General features: G+C 43.3%; 1 protein-coding gene across 1 annotated transcript in view; it reads left to right on the top strand.

Moving 5' to 3' along the window:
* The first annotated feature begins 14,193 nt into the window (after positions 1-14,193).
* MAK (male germ cell associated kinase) overlaps positions 14,194-18,517 on the top strand; it is a 48,823-nt gene continuing 44,499 nt past the window's right edge. Inside the window, exon 1 of the mRNA XM_043908840.1 lies at positions 14,194-14,302. The gene's annotated coding sequence lies outside the window, so the exon portion shown is untranslated. The remainder of the gene's footprint in view (positions 14,303-18,517) is intronic.

An 18,517-nucleotide genomic window follows, 5' to 3' on the forward strand; every position in this document is an offset into this window, starting at 1 on the left:
CTAAATCTTACACGTCACAACTGAAGATTCCACAGGCTGCAACTAAGACCCCGTGCAGTCAAATAAATAAATATTACCAAAAAAACAGGACTTCCCCAGCGGCTCAGCTGGGGAAGAACCCGCCTGCCAACGCAGGAGACACAAGAGATGCGGTTTTGATCTCTGGGTCTGGACCATCCCCTGGAGAAGGAAATGGCCACTCACTCCAGTATTCTTGCCTGGGAAATCCCATGGATAGAAGAGCCTGGCCAGCAGCAGTCCGTGGGGTCACAAAGAGTCAGACACAACGTAGAGACTGAACAACAAACCAAAAGTAAAAAACAACAAAGCAGTGTGCAAACACACACACAAACCCACACTTCTGCACAGCTCCAAGTGCTTAATGAAAATATTCAATTTTCAAATAAGAACAAACTATAGAGATAAATTTTTGAGACTTGAGGGGGAGGAGGATTATCCACAAACTTGATTGCAACACTCAATTTGCATAACTGAATTGCAGTCAATCATATGCCATTTTAAATCATTGAGCACTGTATATTTATTGCTACTGCTCACCTGATTCGTAAAGCCCTCATACTCTGATGTAATAAATGCATGCAATACTGGCTACAAGATTAAAAAAAAGTATCAGTACACTCCTGTTCCATGGCCAACTTTTTCTCAAAGGGAAAAGGTGCCTAATACATTCATGGACTACTTCTCTTCCTTAGATTTCCATTGCCAGAACTCGCAGCAGCTTCTAATCATATCTAGCAATCACATAGCACTTATGTGGGCCAGACACTATTATAAACTCTGAATAAGTATTAATTTATTTGATCTTCATAGTAGTCCTCTGAGCTACCTGAGAGAGGCCAAGTGATATTCACAGTAAGTGGCAGGGCTGGAATTGGAATTCATCTCGAGTCCCCGCTTTTAACCACATCACATGAGCTTTGATTACAGTTACTCATCAACAAAATCCCACTTGTACTTAGCAACTGTGCTTGGCGTGGAATAGCGAGTTTTATTACTGCTAAGTATTTATCTCCTGACACTGGACCCAAAGGATCTGCACAGGATGGTAGACAGGGGAGGGATGGGAGTGAACAGATGGACCCTGGGCAAAGCCCTGGGGTAAGCATTTCCCACAGTGTGGGACAAGGGGGCTCTGGGTCACAGGGTGATTCTAGATGGTACACTAATATTGCATGTTAAGAGTTAGGGTTTATTTTAATGTGCAATAGGGAAAGAACAACACATCCAAGATTTGAGGTTATTTTTGCTGAGACGGAGCAAAGCCACAAGGCAATTTAAGGGAAAATATTAAGCAAATAATAGTACAGATGTTACAAGAAATGCCAAAAAGTCATCAAAACTGTTGAAAGCCACTGAGTAAGAAGACACACGGTAACAGAGAAAAACAAGCCTGTCTCCGTATTACATCCACTTCTTTAGCATTAAGCCTTGTGCTTGGTCATGCTGACTCTCCACCTTCACGAAAGAACGTTGCCTAGAGCCTGAGATACGCATGAGAGCCCACCATCGAGGCTCTGCCTCCAAGTTTTCAAAGTGGGAAATGGCAACCCACTCCAGTATTCTTGCCTGGGAAATCCCACGGACAGTGGAGCCCTGCAGGCTACAGTCCATGGGGTCGTCAAAGAGTTGGACACAACTTAGCGACTAAACAGCAGCATTCAATAATTAGGCTGAAAAATCAATAAGGATAAAGAAGGTTTGAGCAATACAATAAACTAAGGAACCTAACAGGCATCAAAGAACACTCAACAGCAACAGATATACAGTATTCCAAAGTGTGCCTGGAACATTCTCCAGAACAGAACACATGTTAGAGCACAAAACAAGCCTCTGTAGATTAAAAAGATGAAAGTCCTACAGAGTATGAGCTCCCACCACAACGGAATAGAAATCAATACTAGAAGTAATCTAGGAAATTCACAAATATGTAGAACGTAAACAACATACTTCTAAATAATCAGAAAATCAAAGAGGAAATTGCAAGGAAAAGTAGAAAATATTTTGAGATGAATGAAAGCAAAAGATCACACACCAAAACTTATGGGATTCAGTTTATTGGCTCTGGCAATGTGGAAAGCATTGGTGTCCATGATAATAGTTTTTCCCACGATGTGATGGGCTCTATGCGCTGAGAACCAGACCAAGCAGCTGGTGACAAGGTGATTACTCTATGGATAATGTACATTTTGAACTGTAGAGAAAAGTCTGTGTTTTCAATTAAAAAGTACATTGAGAGCGTCAGATTCCTTCCAGTGAAGTTTGTTTTGGTGATGGGGTTGCCAGAGTTAGCAAAAAATTTAGAGGGTTCCCTATTAGATTTGAATTAAGATAAACAATAAGTACTTTTTGAGTATAAGTATATCCCAAATTGGGCTTCCCAATTGGCTCAGACTGTAAACAATCTTTCTGCAATGTAGGACACCCAGGTTTAATCCCTGGGTTGGGAAGATTATTGCATGGACATACAAAAAGTATTGTTTATCTGAAATTCAAGTTTAACTGGGTGTTCTGTATTTTATCTGGCTTTCCTTCTTGGGGAGAATGTTATAATGTAATTTAATTCCTGGTCAAAATGTGGTAAAGGTCATTTGATAAACTAAGAGGCTAAAAATGTCATTATCTAGAACAATTTGGTTGCTGAACTTTTGTGTGGGAATAACATATTTTTACGAGTTGTTTTCTTAATGGGAGAGAATATCTTTGTGTCATTTTTTAGAATGTAAAATTCATGGTATGTGAATCTCCGATTATAGTTACTTTTGTGTTTCATTTTTTAAAAACATAGTTTGACATTATTTCTATGCTTGCCTTTATATCACTTTAATAATGATATTGCTGTTTCTACTTGATACTTCCCTCTCCTTTCCAAATCTAATACTACTGCTTCATGAAAGAAAAATATACTTGCATATTTTCTTCAAAAAAAGTTAAAAAGAAATCAGAGATAACTTAATAAAGATTTTAAAAAGCCAAGCACCACCCTTTAACATTTATATTTACCAACCTTGCTGGTCGGACAAGCAGAGTCCTACCACCTACCCCTTCAGGTGATGGTCACCCTGTTTATTTCTATTTCCATACCGCCTGGTTAAAGCAGAGAGTGTTCTGCACCAGTAATGGATTTTCCATTAATCAGCCCTTGAGAACTGGGTCTTCTGATTCTCTCTCAGGCAGCTGAGCTACCCACATCGCATTGTGTCTTACGGCTCGTCTGCTGACTCTTCTTTGAACACGAGGCAGTCCGAGCCACGGTCTGGGGAGAAGAGGGTGGCTAAGCCTTTCTGCACCCTCAGCCCCCTGTGCTGCTCCCCGCTGATGAATCAGAAGGGCACTGCTGAGGCAAAGAGCCACCTGGCTACCTACGGAGGCCTCCGCCTGCGGAAAATAAGCATTCTCTTCTCTAATGTTTCTTAAGGGCGAGGTTTAAAAAAAAACAACAACACAAAAAACCAATGGAAAAGCCTTCTGCTTGGAGATGTTTTCTCCAAATAGACTACATTCCTGACCCAGGTTTCCATAAACCACCTGAACTCCTTCTCTTAACCACCCTGAGCATTATGCTTTTAAAGACCTTTTCTAACTCTTGCCATGATGTAGTCAAAAAAATTTAAAAAACCCACCTTAATTAAGTGCATGTGGAATTCCGGAGAGGAGATGTACAGATGTCATCTATTCCGGTCTCTATGTTCAGGCATCAGTGCCCGTGGTTATAGGTCACAATGAAGAGTATAGTTTAATGCCGTAATTTTCCCCATCTCTGTTAGTCAGTGCTCCCTGTCTTTGCCCCCAAAAGGCCTATTTTAATAAATTGAATCTGTTTAAATAAATATCCCACCTCCTGCATCCCACCTTTGACAGTGGACTCCTAAACACAAAGGAACGATAAGAGCTGAGCCTTTCACTAGAAGGACAAAAACGTCCTTCTCTGTGTATCCAAAACCTCAGGTCCTGCTTATGTTCTACCAAAAGGCTTTTTCTTGCATAGGCTTTTGATCCAACTGGTGCTTGGACCAAATTTTTTTGTTGTTCAGTCGCTAAGTCATGAGGACCAAATTTAGTAAGAACCTACATAATATATCTCTAGATGAGAATATGTCTATATCCTTACCCATATCTAGGGCTTCCCAGGTGGCTCAGTGGGTAAAAGAATTCACCGGCAATGCAGGAGATGAAGGTAGATGATGGTTCAGTCCCTGGGCTGGGAGGATGGGCATGGCAACCCACTCCAGTATTCTTGCCTGGAGAATCCCAGGAACAGAGGAGCCTGGTGGGCTGCAGTCCATAGGGTCACAGAGAGTCAGATACGACTGAAGTGACTGAATACACACATCCATATCTATCTACCTACCTATCTATCTGTATACGAAATTGGCTCACAACTGTCAGATCTGACCATTCAGAAATCGGTAAGGCAAGTCCACAGGCTAGAAATTCTGACAAGAGTTGATGTTACAGTCCTGAGTCTAAATTCCACAGGGCAGCAGGCTGGAAATTCAGGCTTGAGGCAAAGATTGAGGCAAATCCTGTCTTGAGGCAAGACTGCTTCTTTTTCAGGCAACTTCTGTCTTTCCTCTTAAGACTTTCAACTGATCCGATGAGGCCCAGGCATGCGGTGGAGGGCTGTGTGCTTTTATGGGAAGTCTACCAATCTAGATGTGACTCATGTCAATACACACCTTCACAGAAACATCTAGAATAAGGTTTGGAAAAACGATTTAGCCCAGTAGCCTTGTATAACTACCCACCTTACTTGATAAAGGTGGATTAAAGGGACCAGGCATATACAGCCAGGAAAAGAGCCTCAGATGGGATGTGATAAAATCTAGAAGTGTTTGCAGTCATCTCCAGTACATGGGCTACCCCGTGGCTCAGCAGTAAAGAATCTGCCTGCAATTCAGGAGCCTCAGGAGACACGCGTTCCATCCCGGGGTCGGGAAGATCCCCTGGAGGAGCACGTGGCAGCCCATACAGTATTCTTGCCTACAGAATCCCATGGATGCAGGAGCTTGGTGGGCTACAGTCCATGGGGTCGCAAGCCAGACATGACTGAGGCGACTTAGCATGTATGCACAGATGGCGTTGTAGTCCTGGGTGGCGTTTAGGGACATGGGCTTCAGACGAAACTGAAAATAGCAGAGGAAAGGTTCTGCTGGGCCTCTCACAGCTGTGTAGTGGGAGCTGAGATTGGACCCCGCCCTTCCTGCCACTGAACACCGGGAAGGCTGTTCCTTTTGTGGGATGACTTGAGGGCTGTAGTTCCTTCCTCTCAGTTCAGTTCAGTTGCCCAGTCGTGTCTGACTCTTTGTGACCCCATGGACTGCAGCACGCCAGGCAGCACACCTGTCCATCACCAGCTCCCGGAGCTTGTTCAAACTCATGCCCATCGAGTCAGTGATGCCATCCAACCATCTCATCCTCTGTTGTCCCCTTCTCCTCCCACCTTCAATCTTTCCCAGCATCAGGGTCTTTTCAAATGAGTCAGTTCTTCGCATCAGGTGGCCAAAGTCTTGGAGTTTCAGCTTCAACATCAGTCCTTCCAATGAATATTCAGGACTGATTTCCTTTAGAATTGACTGGTTGGATCTCCTTGCAGTCCAAGGGACTCTCAAGAGTCTTCTCCAACACTACAGTTTAAAAGCATTCAATTCTTTGGCACTCAGCTTTCTTTACAGTCCAACTCTCATATCCATACATGACCACTGGAAAAACCATAGCTTTGACTAGATGGACACTTGTCGGCAAAGTAATGCCTCTGCTTTTTAATATGCTGTCTAGGTTGGTCATAGCTTTTCTTCCCAGGAGCAAGTCTCTTTTAATTTCATGGCTGCAGTCACCATCTGCAGTGATTTTGGAGCCCAAAAAATAAAGTCCGACACTGTTTCCACTTCTTCCCAATCTATTTGCCATGAAGTGATGGGACCAGATGCCATGATCTTAGTTTTCTGAATGTTGAATTTTAAGGCAATTTTTTCACTCTCCTTTTTCCCTTTCATCAAGAGGCTCTTTAATTCTTCTTCACTTTCTGCCATAAGGGTGGTGTCATCTGCATATCTGAGGTTATTGATATTTCTCCCGGCAATCTTGATTCCAGCTTGTGCTTCATCCAGCCCAGCATTTGTCATGATGTACTCTGCATATAAGTTAAATAAGCAGGGTGACAATATACAGCCTTGACATACTCCTTTCCCTATTTGGAACTAATCTGTTGTTCCATGTCCAGTTCTAACTGTTGCTTCTTGACCTGGATACAGATTTCTCATGAGGCAGGTCGGGTGGTCTGGTATTCCCATCTCTTGAAGAATGTTACACAGCTTGTTGTGATCCACATAGTCAAAGGCTTTGGCATAGTCAATAAAGCAAAAGTAGATGTTTTTCTTGAACTCTCTTGCTTTTTCGATGATCCAACAGATGTTGGCAATTTGATCTCCGGTTCCTTCCTCTCAGGGGAACTGAAATTTCTCCTTCTTATTCAGGGGTGGAGCTTTAAAATTTTTTTAATTATTTATTTATTTGTTTGACCTTGCTGGGTCTTAGTTGTGACAAGCAGGATCTAATTTATTTGCAGAAGGAGAACTCTGAGCTGTGGCTTCTGGAATCTAGTTCCCTGACTGCGGATTGAACCTGGGCTTCCAGGAGGAATGTCCCTGAGATTCTATATTATTTAGAGGATTTGTACAGAAACATGGGAAACTTGGTGCTTTACAATCTGAAATAATTGAGTGAAAATAAGCCAGAAAACAGGATGTGGTCTAGAAATTTGCTTATAAAGCAACCTCCCTAAGATACAGAGGGAAAGACTGAAGAAAAATGCATCAGATGAAGCAAAAGCAGTTTGTTATCCTAGAGACTTTTCCATGGACCTTGGAACCCTTGGATCAAGCTCACCCCTCTGAGAATGGGATTCAGTACATCCTTAGAAGGAAGACAGATGGTAAGATGCCAACATTTCAAACATGGATTCCATCACACATCTCCTGTTTTGTCTTCTTTCATGATGCATTCCTGACCAGAGCTCCGGTCAGACTTACAAACTGTCTACACATAAAACACAGCTTAGAATGCTCACACTTTATTATACATAAAAAAAAAAATTTGGCTCTGCCAGGTCTTCACATGTGATCTTCATTGCAGCATACAGGATCTTTAGTTGCAGATTGTGGGATCTAGTTCTTCAAGCAGGTGTTGAACCCAGGCCCCCTGCACTGGGGGTGGGGAGTCTTAGCCACTGGACCACCAGGGAAGTCCCTGGGATACTTACACTTTGAAGGCTTGCTTTGACATCTAACTGATTCACTTTGCTGTAGAGCAGAAGCTAACGTAACAATGTGAAGCAACTAACACTTCAATAAAAAAAAAATTTTTTAATAAAACGGAATAAAAACTTGGCTTGTTTTGACAAAATTTAATTAGTATAATCTGAGATTAGACAAGATTATGCATTGAAAAACTAAAATGCATTTTATGTGGAGAAGAAAAGAGGACTAATTATATGCAAAGTTCATATATGTAAGATCTTGTCTACTCCTCAGCATGATAAATGTACCATATTACTCTGGAACTCTTCAGTTCAGTTCAGTTCAGTCGCTCAGTCGTGTCCGACTCTTTGTAACCCCGTGAATCGCAGCACGCCAGGCCTCCCTGTCCATCACCAACTTCCGGAGTTTACCCAAACTCATATCCATTGAGTCAGTGATGCCATCCAACCATCTCATCCTCTGTCCTCCCCTTCCCCTCGTGCCCCGAATCCCTCCCAGCATCAGGATCTTTTCCAACGAGTCAACTCTTCACATGAGGTGGCCAAAGTATTGGAGTTTCAGCTTCAGCATCAGTCCTTCCAATGAACATCCAGGACTGATCTCCTTTTACTTTGCTACTATTTGGTATAAATAGCTAGTGATATTGCTTTATACTGCTCTGCTGATGGAAAACACTGAAGAGATACTGACGATTTTCATGAGACCCTGAAGATTCATTTCTTTAATGAGGACAAGATGCCTTGAATCTGTGAAATGTTACACCAAGCATTTGCTGAACTTGAAGGGTGTAGCAGGTGGTGACAGAATAACAAATGTTATCAGTGACCTGTATCAGTTGTGCAAATGCCAGGAAAATAATTTCAAGGTGATTTCTCAGGTATTTGTAATAGATCATGAATCAAAAATGGCTGCTGACTAGTAACATCAGACATTCCAAAAGAATTTCTAGAGTATTCCTTGAACTGTAAATGTAAAAGTTGTTCTCAAAAATATAAACATATCTACTTTAAGTAATCCAGGAAAGGATGGATAAATATAATTCGAATCTCCACAATTACCTCTTACACTTTAAGTGCTCTCCAAGGGAAATTCTAAACTAAGAAAGAAATCAATTCTAAAATGTAGAAATGGGGTCTCTCCTGGTAGTTTGGTGGTTTAGACCTCTAAGGTTCTATTACAGGAAGCTCAGGTTTGGTCCCTCAGGGAACTAAGATCCCACAAGCTGCATGGTGCGGCCAAAAAAAATGTAGAAAAGGAATAAGGAATGAATTATCCTTTTTTTACTGGACGCTTGCAGTGGTGATACATATCAGCTGAGGTAGGTGTTGAGTCTGCCTCAAGGCCACAGGCGTACACCCTATTCCAAGGCCACAGGAGCAGAGACCAGAACCAAGGCCGCCTCCGGAACTGACCGAGCCCCTTTGTAAACGTTGCCAAAAGCCCTCCCGCCATCATCTCTAGTAGGCTTCCTGACCCCAAATTAGGCAAAAATGCCCACCCATGGTAGTCACCCTATAGCGCCCAAACTAATCACCCAATACCAACGTTCCAGCAGGAATGTTCTCTGTCTTGAGGCTGTAATTGGCCACTAACCCGTGGAAAGCGTTAGCTGTCACTGGTCTGACAGGAGGTCGGCCTACTGGATTTGCAGCGCCTTCATTAACTCTACTTTGCCCTTAATAAACTCACTGCTTTCTGCAGGACTCTGTGTCTGAAAATTCTTTTCCAACTCGCTTTCAGACTGCCTCAACAATAGGGATGTCTGAAGGGGGAGCACTTTGGGGAAGTGGGGCAAGGAGAGAATATTAGGAGCTGAGTTTGAGCATGTTAAGTTCAAACTATTAGATTTCTCAGTAAAGTGTTGAGCAGGTTATTGGATATATGGGTCTAGAGTCCAAGATGGAGGCAGAGAATTAGAGAGACACGTTTGGGAATCATCAACATAAAATCAAACTTGGCATTGGTAGGTTGTAAAATGCTATTCAAATATAAAGTATCATTACCTAGTAGTTACTCGTGAACAACAGAGCAACGATCATTGGCCCACTACCCCTTTGGAACACCAAAGTTACTTTTTGAAGAATGAAATAATGTCATTTGAAGCAATTGATGGATCTAGAGATTATCATACTAAGTGAAGTAAGTTAGACAGAAAAAGACAAATATCATATGATATTGCTTATATGTGGAATCTAAAAAAATGATACAAACGAACTTGTTCACAAAACAGAGATAGAGTCACAGACTTAGAAAACAAACTTAGGGCTACCAAAGGGGAAAGGGCAGTGGGGGATAAATTAAGAATTGTGGATTAACAAGGGCTTCGCATGTGGTGCATTGGTAAAGAATCCGCCTGCCAAAGCAGGAGACACAAGAGAAGCCGGTTCGATCCCTGGGTTGGGAAGATCCCCTGAAGGAGGAAATGGCAACCCACTCCAGTATTTTTGCCTGGAAAATGCCATGGACAGAGGAGCCTGGCGGGTTACAGCCCAAGAGATCACCAAGAGTCAGATGCCACTGACTACTAACTGCACCGCACTGGGGGTTAACAGATACAAAATATAAAACAGATAAACAACAAGGTCTCTCCGTACAGCCCAGGGAACTATATTCACTATCTTGTAAGAATCTATAATGGAAAAGAATCTGAAAGAGAATCTATCTATCTATCTATCTCTGAATCACTTCGGTGTACACCAAAAACTAATAGAACATTGTAAATCAACCATACTTCAATTTTTAAAAAAGATACAATTTTTTTGGAAAATAGGATATATATACAAATCCTAAATTTTTTCTTGCTCTATTTCTCAATTATTTTATTGTCAATTTTAAATACTAAGAAGTTCAGAGGTTCTCAACTGATTTTAGGCTTACAAAGTATTATCAATTGGAAGCTCTGAGGCCATGTAATGACATCTTCTTCAAGAATGCTTATCTTCCTAGGAAATGAAGAGCTCAAAATGTGAAATACAGTCTCAAAAGAACCTCGAGGCTGCTAGGTCAGCTACGGTCTTGATAGGAATCATGTAATGAAGGATATGTTGCTAATCTTTGATAAGGAATATGCAGGTAGTTTAAAAATATACACACTTCTCAACACTTCATCCTGTAAGGAGAATTGAGAGAAACATCAATTAAGGTTTAAGCATTGAAAAATTGATTATTGAGGATGACACAGTTTATGGAAAGTACAAGGATGAGGGTTTATAGAAGGGAATTCCCCAAATTATGATAACATTAAACCACTGCCAATCCTGATGCTATGCTGGGCTCAGAACACATATTTTGCCATTTTGTTGTTACATATCTACATGTCAGTCCATCAGATTACAAATAGGAATATTTAGGAATACAATATTGAATACAATATTGCTCTACAGTATTTGAAGTATCAACACTCAAAAGTAAATTGTTGAAATTCTAGCTCTGGAAATGGTGGAGTGGCTTGTATTGAACTAACTCTCCTGCAGGTGGTGGTTATAAACTCTGGACAAATATAAAGCTTAACTATTTGAAGGCCCTGGAAAAACCACCAAAGTCAAACAGAAACTGGGTGGGGAGATTGGAGCCCCGACGGAAGAGAACCAGGATGACTGGGGTCCGGGGCTACACAGCGTCTCCGATGTCTCCTCAGAGTGCGTCCCCGTCTACACCAGCAGGGCAGCTAGAACTGGAGCAGAAGGCCGCAGGGCTTCTGGCTTGTCGGAGAGTGGAGGCTAGAGCTGCCGGCAGCGTTGGAAACTAAGTGGGGGAACCACAGAGCAGCCACAGGGAGGAAGTCCCCCAAATCTGGATACAAATTCACCTTACACTCTGGGCTGACCCCTGACCTGGGCTTGTTTAGACAAGACTCCAAGGAAACTATTAAAGTAACAGCTGGAAAAAGCTGCTGAAACGGAGCCACCGTGTGGTCTGCTGGCTGCCAGGGAGACCGAACCTAGTGTTTGGTCTCATGGAGCTGGAAGGGACTGCAAACACCGTAGGCCTCCCATCAGAACACTAGAAGGGCCACAGGGAGTAAAGGTTATATCCTAGATCCAAAGAATATACCCCAAAATGAATGGCAAAACTAAAACAAATTCATCTTTATTTATTTATTTATTTTGGCCATACTGCATGGCATGTGGGATCTTGCTTCCCCAATCAGGATCGAACCCTTGCACCCTAGAATGGGAGCCCAGAGTCTTAACCAATGGATGACTAGGGCAGTCCTTTATTTTGTTTTATTTATTTATCTGTTTATTTGCAAACTCATCTTTAAAAGTGCAATACTAGGGAATTCCCTGGTTAGGACTCAGTGCTTTCGTTGTCAGGGCTTGTGCTCAATCCCTGATTGGGCAGCTAAGATCCTGCAAGCCATGGGAAATACACCCAAAACAATTAACTAAATAAGGAAATAAAAGCATCTAAATAAATACCTCTAAAGTCTCCATCTGTATGGAGCCAATTAAAAGTTATACTTACCAAAGACTTGTCTTTTTTTTTTTTTTATTGATGATGATGGTCTTTACTTTGATTTTTTAAATTTCTGTATTTTTCACTGGAGGATAATTGCTTTATAATATTGTGTTGGTTTCTGCCATACATCAACATGAATCAGCCATAGGTATACATGGGCCACTCCCTCCTGAAACTCCTTCCCACCTCCCACCCCATCCTACCCCACTAGGTTGTCACAGAGCACTGGGTTTGAGCTTCCCGTGTGATGCAGCAAATTCCCACTGGCTATCTGCTTTACATATGGTAATGCGTATGTTTCAATGCCACTTTCTCAATTCATCCCACCCTCCCCTTCCCTCTTTGTGTCCAGTCTTTTCTCAATGTCTGCATCAAGGTTCATCAGTACCATCTTTCTAGTTTATATATATATATATATATATGCATTAATATATGATATTTGTTTTTCTCTTTCTGATTTACTTCACTCTATATAATAGGCTCTAGGCTCACCCATCTCATTAGAACTGATTCAAATGTGTTCCTTTTTATGGTTGGGTAATATTCCATTATATATATGTGTGGTGTTTTTAAAACATGAAGTGTACAGTTACTTCTCATGCTTTAAAAAGTTGCATTGATTTCCTGAGTTTTTAAACTTTAACCTCCTCTCACGGTGACCCAAATCAAAAAGTATGCATTTTAATAAATGAAAAAAAGTGGGAATGAAAATTGGGGTTTCAATAGTCACTTGCCTTTACGATGTCCCTCTAGTATTAAAAAAATTTTTTTTTCAGAGCTTTTGAACTTCCTTTTGGTCAGGAATTTGATGATATATCGTATTACAGTAGAATCATCTAAGTCAGTGAATAAAACATAAACAAAGTTGCTGAACCTAGAAACATATTGATAAAGATCAGCCCCACAAATTCCTTTGACAGAAGCAAACACACTTGAGGTGATATAATTTATGACTTCCTGTGAAGCAAGACAGATTCTAGGCTTATTTGTGAAAGTTATGAAGTGAACTGAATAGTCTGTGCACACACAGCGCAGTGAAGTAGCTGCTCCTTGACAGACGGGCCAGGTCTCAGGTTCCCAACCCTGCCCTGTGGCCCTTCAAGACGATCAAAGTCATCCATAGGGATTCTTCCTGGCTAAAGTTCCAGTTGAGTGTTTTGGCTTCAATGTCTTTTGATCTCCTCCATGTGAGCCCTCCCTGGCTTCTGCCTGAAACTTCTGGGACCACCCAGGGGCAGGTTCAGAGGGTCCCAGTGCTAGGATGGCACCACCCGTCTAAGTCACATGGTCCTGTCAATTTGAACTCCTAAATAGCCCTTGTTCTATCTCTGTCATTACTGCTATTGTTGGATCCACCACTTTTTCCTGATCAATTGCCATACCCTCCTTCTTATTCTTTTGCCTCTAGACTCACTGCTGAAATCTACCTTATCCACTGCTGCTTTTGTGATCTTTCTGAAATGCAAAAGTGAGCATGTCACTCCTCTGTAGAAAATTCTTCATAGTCCTCTTGCTATTGCCTGGTGAGTTTCATGGCAGGCTATAAGACCTCCATGATCTAACTTATGCTTCTTATGAATACTTTCCCCATTTTTTTTTCACTTTAAGCTGTGACAGAACCATGATCATGTCTGTCCTGCTATCCTATCATTATTCCAGAGCCTTGACACATAATGGATAATTGCTAGCAGGTACATCACCACCCCATGTCTCATGCTTCTGATTTATGGGCCTTTTTGCTAGTTAATTGAGCTTCTTCTTGGTAGAAACACAAGTGTGCCCTTCTCTCACAACTCGAGGCTAGTTACTATCACTTGTGTATTTATTCACCATTAACTCATTTATCTTGGGATTTACCACAGTCTTACACCGTGACTGTGTACTAAATTCTTTGAACGAATGAGTGAAAATGAGTTCAGAAGTGTGGCCCAGGAGTTAACATATATGTGTGAAGTTGACCAATATAAAGAATTGCAATCCAGTGCAATTCAGTTTTCCCCAGGCAGTACATGTCTAAACAAAATACAAGGATTACGAGGCGAACAGTTGGCTTCCTCTTGCTCTTCACAAACCTGGGAACCAGATTTAATGAATCAAGACTTTACAGAACGAGTCGGAACAAAGGACAAACAACCCAACTTCTTATAAATAAGTGCGAAGGTAATCAGGACTGCCACAAGCCCCAAATGAAGACAGCAGAGAAGCAGGAACTCCAACGCCTTCCAGGCGTTCCCGGAGGCCCCGCCCCTCTGGAGGCGGGGCGAGCGCCCATGGGCGGGGCCTTCTCACTCAGCCCCGCCCCGTGGGCGGGGTGTAAGCGGGAGGGCGGCGCGGAGGTGGACGCACGCACGCCGTTTCCTAGGAGATGGAACACACTGGACTCCGGAGCTTCACAAGGGAGCGAACGAGGTAAGCGGCCGGCGCGGGCAGGTAATCCCGAGCGGGCAGCGGGGCGGCCACCGTCCGTCCGACGCGAGTCTGTCCTGCGAGGCGACCCGGCATGTTCCCCGGGCGCCCTGTCCTAGCGGGGCCGACCTCTGCTGAGAGAAGGGGCCTGGACACCGGTAGGGGTGGAGGACTGGAGGGAGGAGGACTCGGGGAGGGGCGGGGCTGGCCGGCGGGGACGATCTACCTGCTCCCAGCGCGGTGGGTTTGCTCCGAAGCGCCCCTGGCCACTTTCCTGCGCCGCTAGACGGCGGGGTTCAGTCCTGGGTTGGAGGATGACCGTGGGCATACATTAGCCTGGGAGACCCTCACCCCCCGAACCTCTACCCTAGAGTCTCCCATCGTACCCCCCGCCCTCACCCCGGGACTCCCCCTCTCCCTTTAGTGCCTGGGCTGGAGGGGACGCTGCCTTGAGGAGTGAGGGGGCGGGATCGGGTCTCGGGAAGGCAGCGGAATTGAGTTCAGAACTGTTACAAAAATGAAAAAGGAGGAAAGAGAAACTGGGTCCAAATTCAGTGCTCACTCGTGCATCCCAAATGGCTCCAAGGTAAAAGCGGAATCCCGGCGCAGGGTGGACCAGCGGGACCCCGGGTCCCCCACGCCGAGCCCGCCGCTGCGGTCGGCGGGACACGCGGGTCCCCCAGGACCACCCCTTCCCGCAGGCCGGCGGGGCTGCGCCCCCGGAGTCTTAAGGGTCCTGGTTTGCTGCGGGGCGGGGGAAGGGGGGATCAGAAATCAGAGCGTCAGGGAATGAAAACTGCTTCCTGACTTGCAAATAAGACGGGCACTTAGTTTAAGGACAGAGTTGGAGTCGGGGAGGGGAGGCAATAAAACTGGCTTTTTATAAGGTGTTTGTAATCTAAACTCTAAACGGAAAGAAATTTATGTAATTGTGTTTAATCTTTTTAAATGATCAGGCATTTGTTCTAATTGTAACGGAATTCTCATAGAGTCAAATGTATCGGAGTTATTTTAATCAGAAAAACAATCCCTAGAGTCGAAATAGTAATGGAGGCAAAAGTTACTTTCCAGCCTTTCGGCCTGTCTTTACCGTCCCCTCTCCTCCCCCCCCCCCAACAACCTCCATCTCTGCCGAGGGGCCGAGGGACCAAGTGACCGGAAAAGGAGACCCCTCGCTCCGCCCAAGGAGGCCACCTTCTGCCTAAGCAAAACGGGCTTTGGGCAAGGTGTTTGATCTATTTGTTGGGGGGTGTGTGTGTGTGTGTGTGTGTGTGTGTGTGTGTGTGTGTGTGTGTGTGTTGATTTGGTTTTGCTTCGTTTTAAAACAGTTTGTGAATATTAGCACAGAACACCATGCTTTTATTTTTTAAACACAAAATCTTTGTTTTCCCATTGCAAAAGCTTCCCCTTTTAATTTCTGTAAAGGTATGACTTGGTTAGTTTGATAACTTTTTTTCTGTTTTGCTTTTTAAACAACTTAATGATTTTTATGGCGTTACTTTAAAAACAAACAAACGTTAATTCCAGCCTTAGAGTAATAACATTAGGGCAGATTGTACCAAAGCAAGTTGAAGAGGTGCAGAGGTTATCTGCTCAGTGATTGGGCAGACACAGATTTTACCCTCCATTTGCCCTCTGTCTTAATCTTCTTTAATCCTTTCTAAATCCCTTATTAGTTGGTAGAAGCTGTTGAGAATAAAGCTCAAGTTTACATTAATTGTGCACTTAGCTAAAAATAAGACAACTAGAATAGGAGAGAAATGGTAAGAGTATTTCTTTAATGTAAGTCTGTAATTGAGCCTCTCAATAAATGTTTTTTTTCCCCTTAATCCAGAATATAAGGTGTGTATAACTCATAAGAAAGTACTGTAACTTGATTGTAGAAAATTCCAAGTTCCTAACAATTCTGTTAAATTATTTGAGGATCATAGTTAAATTACACTTACTTGTGTTTTGCCTCGTTGCATACATATTGAAATACATACATGGAAATATTCTTGTGCAAAAGAAATCATATTAATACACCCCTATTTTGCAGAATTGGAGAAGGAAATGGCAACCCACTCCAGTGTTCTTGCCTGGAGAATCCCAGGGATGGCGGAGCCTGGTGGGCTGCCGTCTATAGGGTCGCACAGAGTCAGACACGACTGAAGTGACTTAGTGCGTTTTGCAGAATTAGCTTCCAGGGGTCCACAGAGAAGACCTGATGTTGTGAAAGGTTGAGGGCAGGAGGAGAAGGGGGCAACAGAGGACGAGACGGTTGGATAGCATCACCAACTCAAAGGACATGAATTTGATAAAACTCCGGGTGATAGTGAAGGACAGGGAAGCCTGGCGTACTGCAGTCCATGGGGTCACAAAGAGTCAGACACGACTTAGCGACTGAACAACACAACAACAGAGAAGAATACATGCAGTTTGTGGAGAAATATCATTGAATGTGAACTAGGGACCTATAGGCAGTCTGTCTTGTAAATTGCATATACTGCTTTTTGACTAGTAAATCCGTTTAGGACCTTCCTTCGCTGCACTCATGAGAACAGCTGTTTCCGTGCCGTCGGTGAGGAGATGCTGTGCTGTGCTACGCTAAGTCGCTCAGTCCTGTCTGACTCTGCGACCCGATGGACTGTAGCCGCCAGGCTCTCTGTCCATGGGATTCTCCCGGCAAGGATACTGGGGTGGGTTGCTGTGCCCTCCTCCAGGGGATCTTCCCGACCCAGGGATCAAACCTGCATCTCTTGAGTCTCCTACATTGGCAGGCAGGTTATCTACCACTAGCGCCACCTGGAAAGCCCCTCAAGTGAGTAGGTACATGGGAATAATTTAAAAAACCCTTTATACATCTATGCCTGTCTACATTGGGCCATTATCCTTGTTTTCAGAGGGATAAGGAGACAGCTGGAATGGTCAGCTTCTCACCCTGGACAGCTGTTTATATTGTAATTCAAATGACTCAAAAGGGACCTTTCTGAAGCTTTGTTTGGGAGCATAGTATGTAAACTTGTGTAAACTCCAATTGTCTTGGAACCACACATCAGACTTTTTAAAATCCATGTCATACCCATAATCTTCACCCCCTCAAACAAAAGAAGCTGAGAAACTGCCGTGTACCTCTTTTATTTTTCCCTGAATGTAAGTATCCTATGCTATAGCACTTGAAACAAACCGTGTTTCCAGTGTTTTTTCTTTTCCTTTTTTTGAAGACTTGGAGTGAGGTTTCTATTACAGCCACTCCAAAACAAAAACAAAACCTCTGTGCTTCCAAGCTGGAGCAGGAAGGCATCAGTGACTGATGGGTCTGTTGTGCTGTAACAGTACTGTGGTGGTATATGGTCGATGCTCTTTACGGTGGAAGAGAAAGAGGCAGTTCATCCCACTTTTGCAGCTGGTTGAGCCACTGCAAGGTGAAATTTCCACGTTTCAGGCACCTCTTACCTCTGAAATTCTCTCCCACCCCGGGGCAGCTCCCTCTTCACTCCTTTCTCTTTTGTCCTTTTCTAGAGGCTCCTACAATCACCATCTGCCTCTCAGATCCTCAATGTTTGTCCTCACTTAGGTGTTACCATGAAAATAATCTGTTGCATGTGCAGCAGATTTGCAAAGAAAAGATGTTACTATTTATCCCATTAAAATGTAATTCAGTAACTTGGGGTGGGGTGAAAATAAATTTCTTAAGGAACTCCAGTTAGACTCCCGTCTCCCTGACTCACTCTCCCTTCACTGTTTCTGGCCTAAGTTTTCAGTGTCCTTCCAGGTTATCAGCATGAGCCAGATCTAGCCCCACGGTGTCATCGGGGTGGGGAGAACCCCTGTGTACTTTCCAGGTTGTTTATAGCATCTTGCCTTGTTAGGGTGAGGAGTTAGGAATCTTTAGGGGGTGGTGGGGGTGGGCAGCCTTCACTGTGGGGTAGATTTTACACGGTTTGGGAGTGAAGAGGGGTGGTTCTTTTTTAGCTGCATTAGTGATTGTAAAAGCTAGCAAGGATGGATTGTTTAGAAGTTGGGGACTGCGCTGAAAAACCAAACAGCTTCAGGCTAATGCAACTATTAGACTAACTCCATCATTGATTCTCTTGATCGATCCTAGGTCATTTAATCCCTCTGCGTTTTTGTTGTACATTGTTACTGATATGATGAACACTGTGGCCTTTTGGACAAATTTATTCTCTGTATTGTTACTTAACCAGAAAAAATGGTAAACCTCTGGAGAGCACACTTGGGTAAAAGACTTTAAATAGAGAAGCTAGAAAAGAATGTCAAGCAATTTAGCGAATTCCCTGGTGGTTCAGTGGTTAGAACTTGGTACTTTTGCTGCAAGCCGTGTGGTGCAGCCAAAAAAAAAAAAGAATGTCAGGCAGTTTAATATCTGATAA

Source organism: Cervus elaphus, chromosome 7 (genome assembly GCF_910594005.1).
Source record: "Cervus elaphus chromosome 7, mCerEla1.1, whole genome shotgun sequence".
NCBI classification, from domain to species: domain Eukaryota; kingdom Metazoa; phylum Chordata; class Mammalia; order Artiodactyla; family Cervidae; genus Cervus; species Cervus elaphus.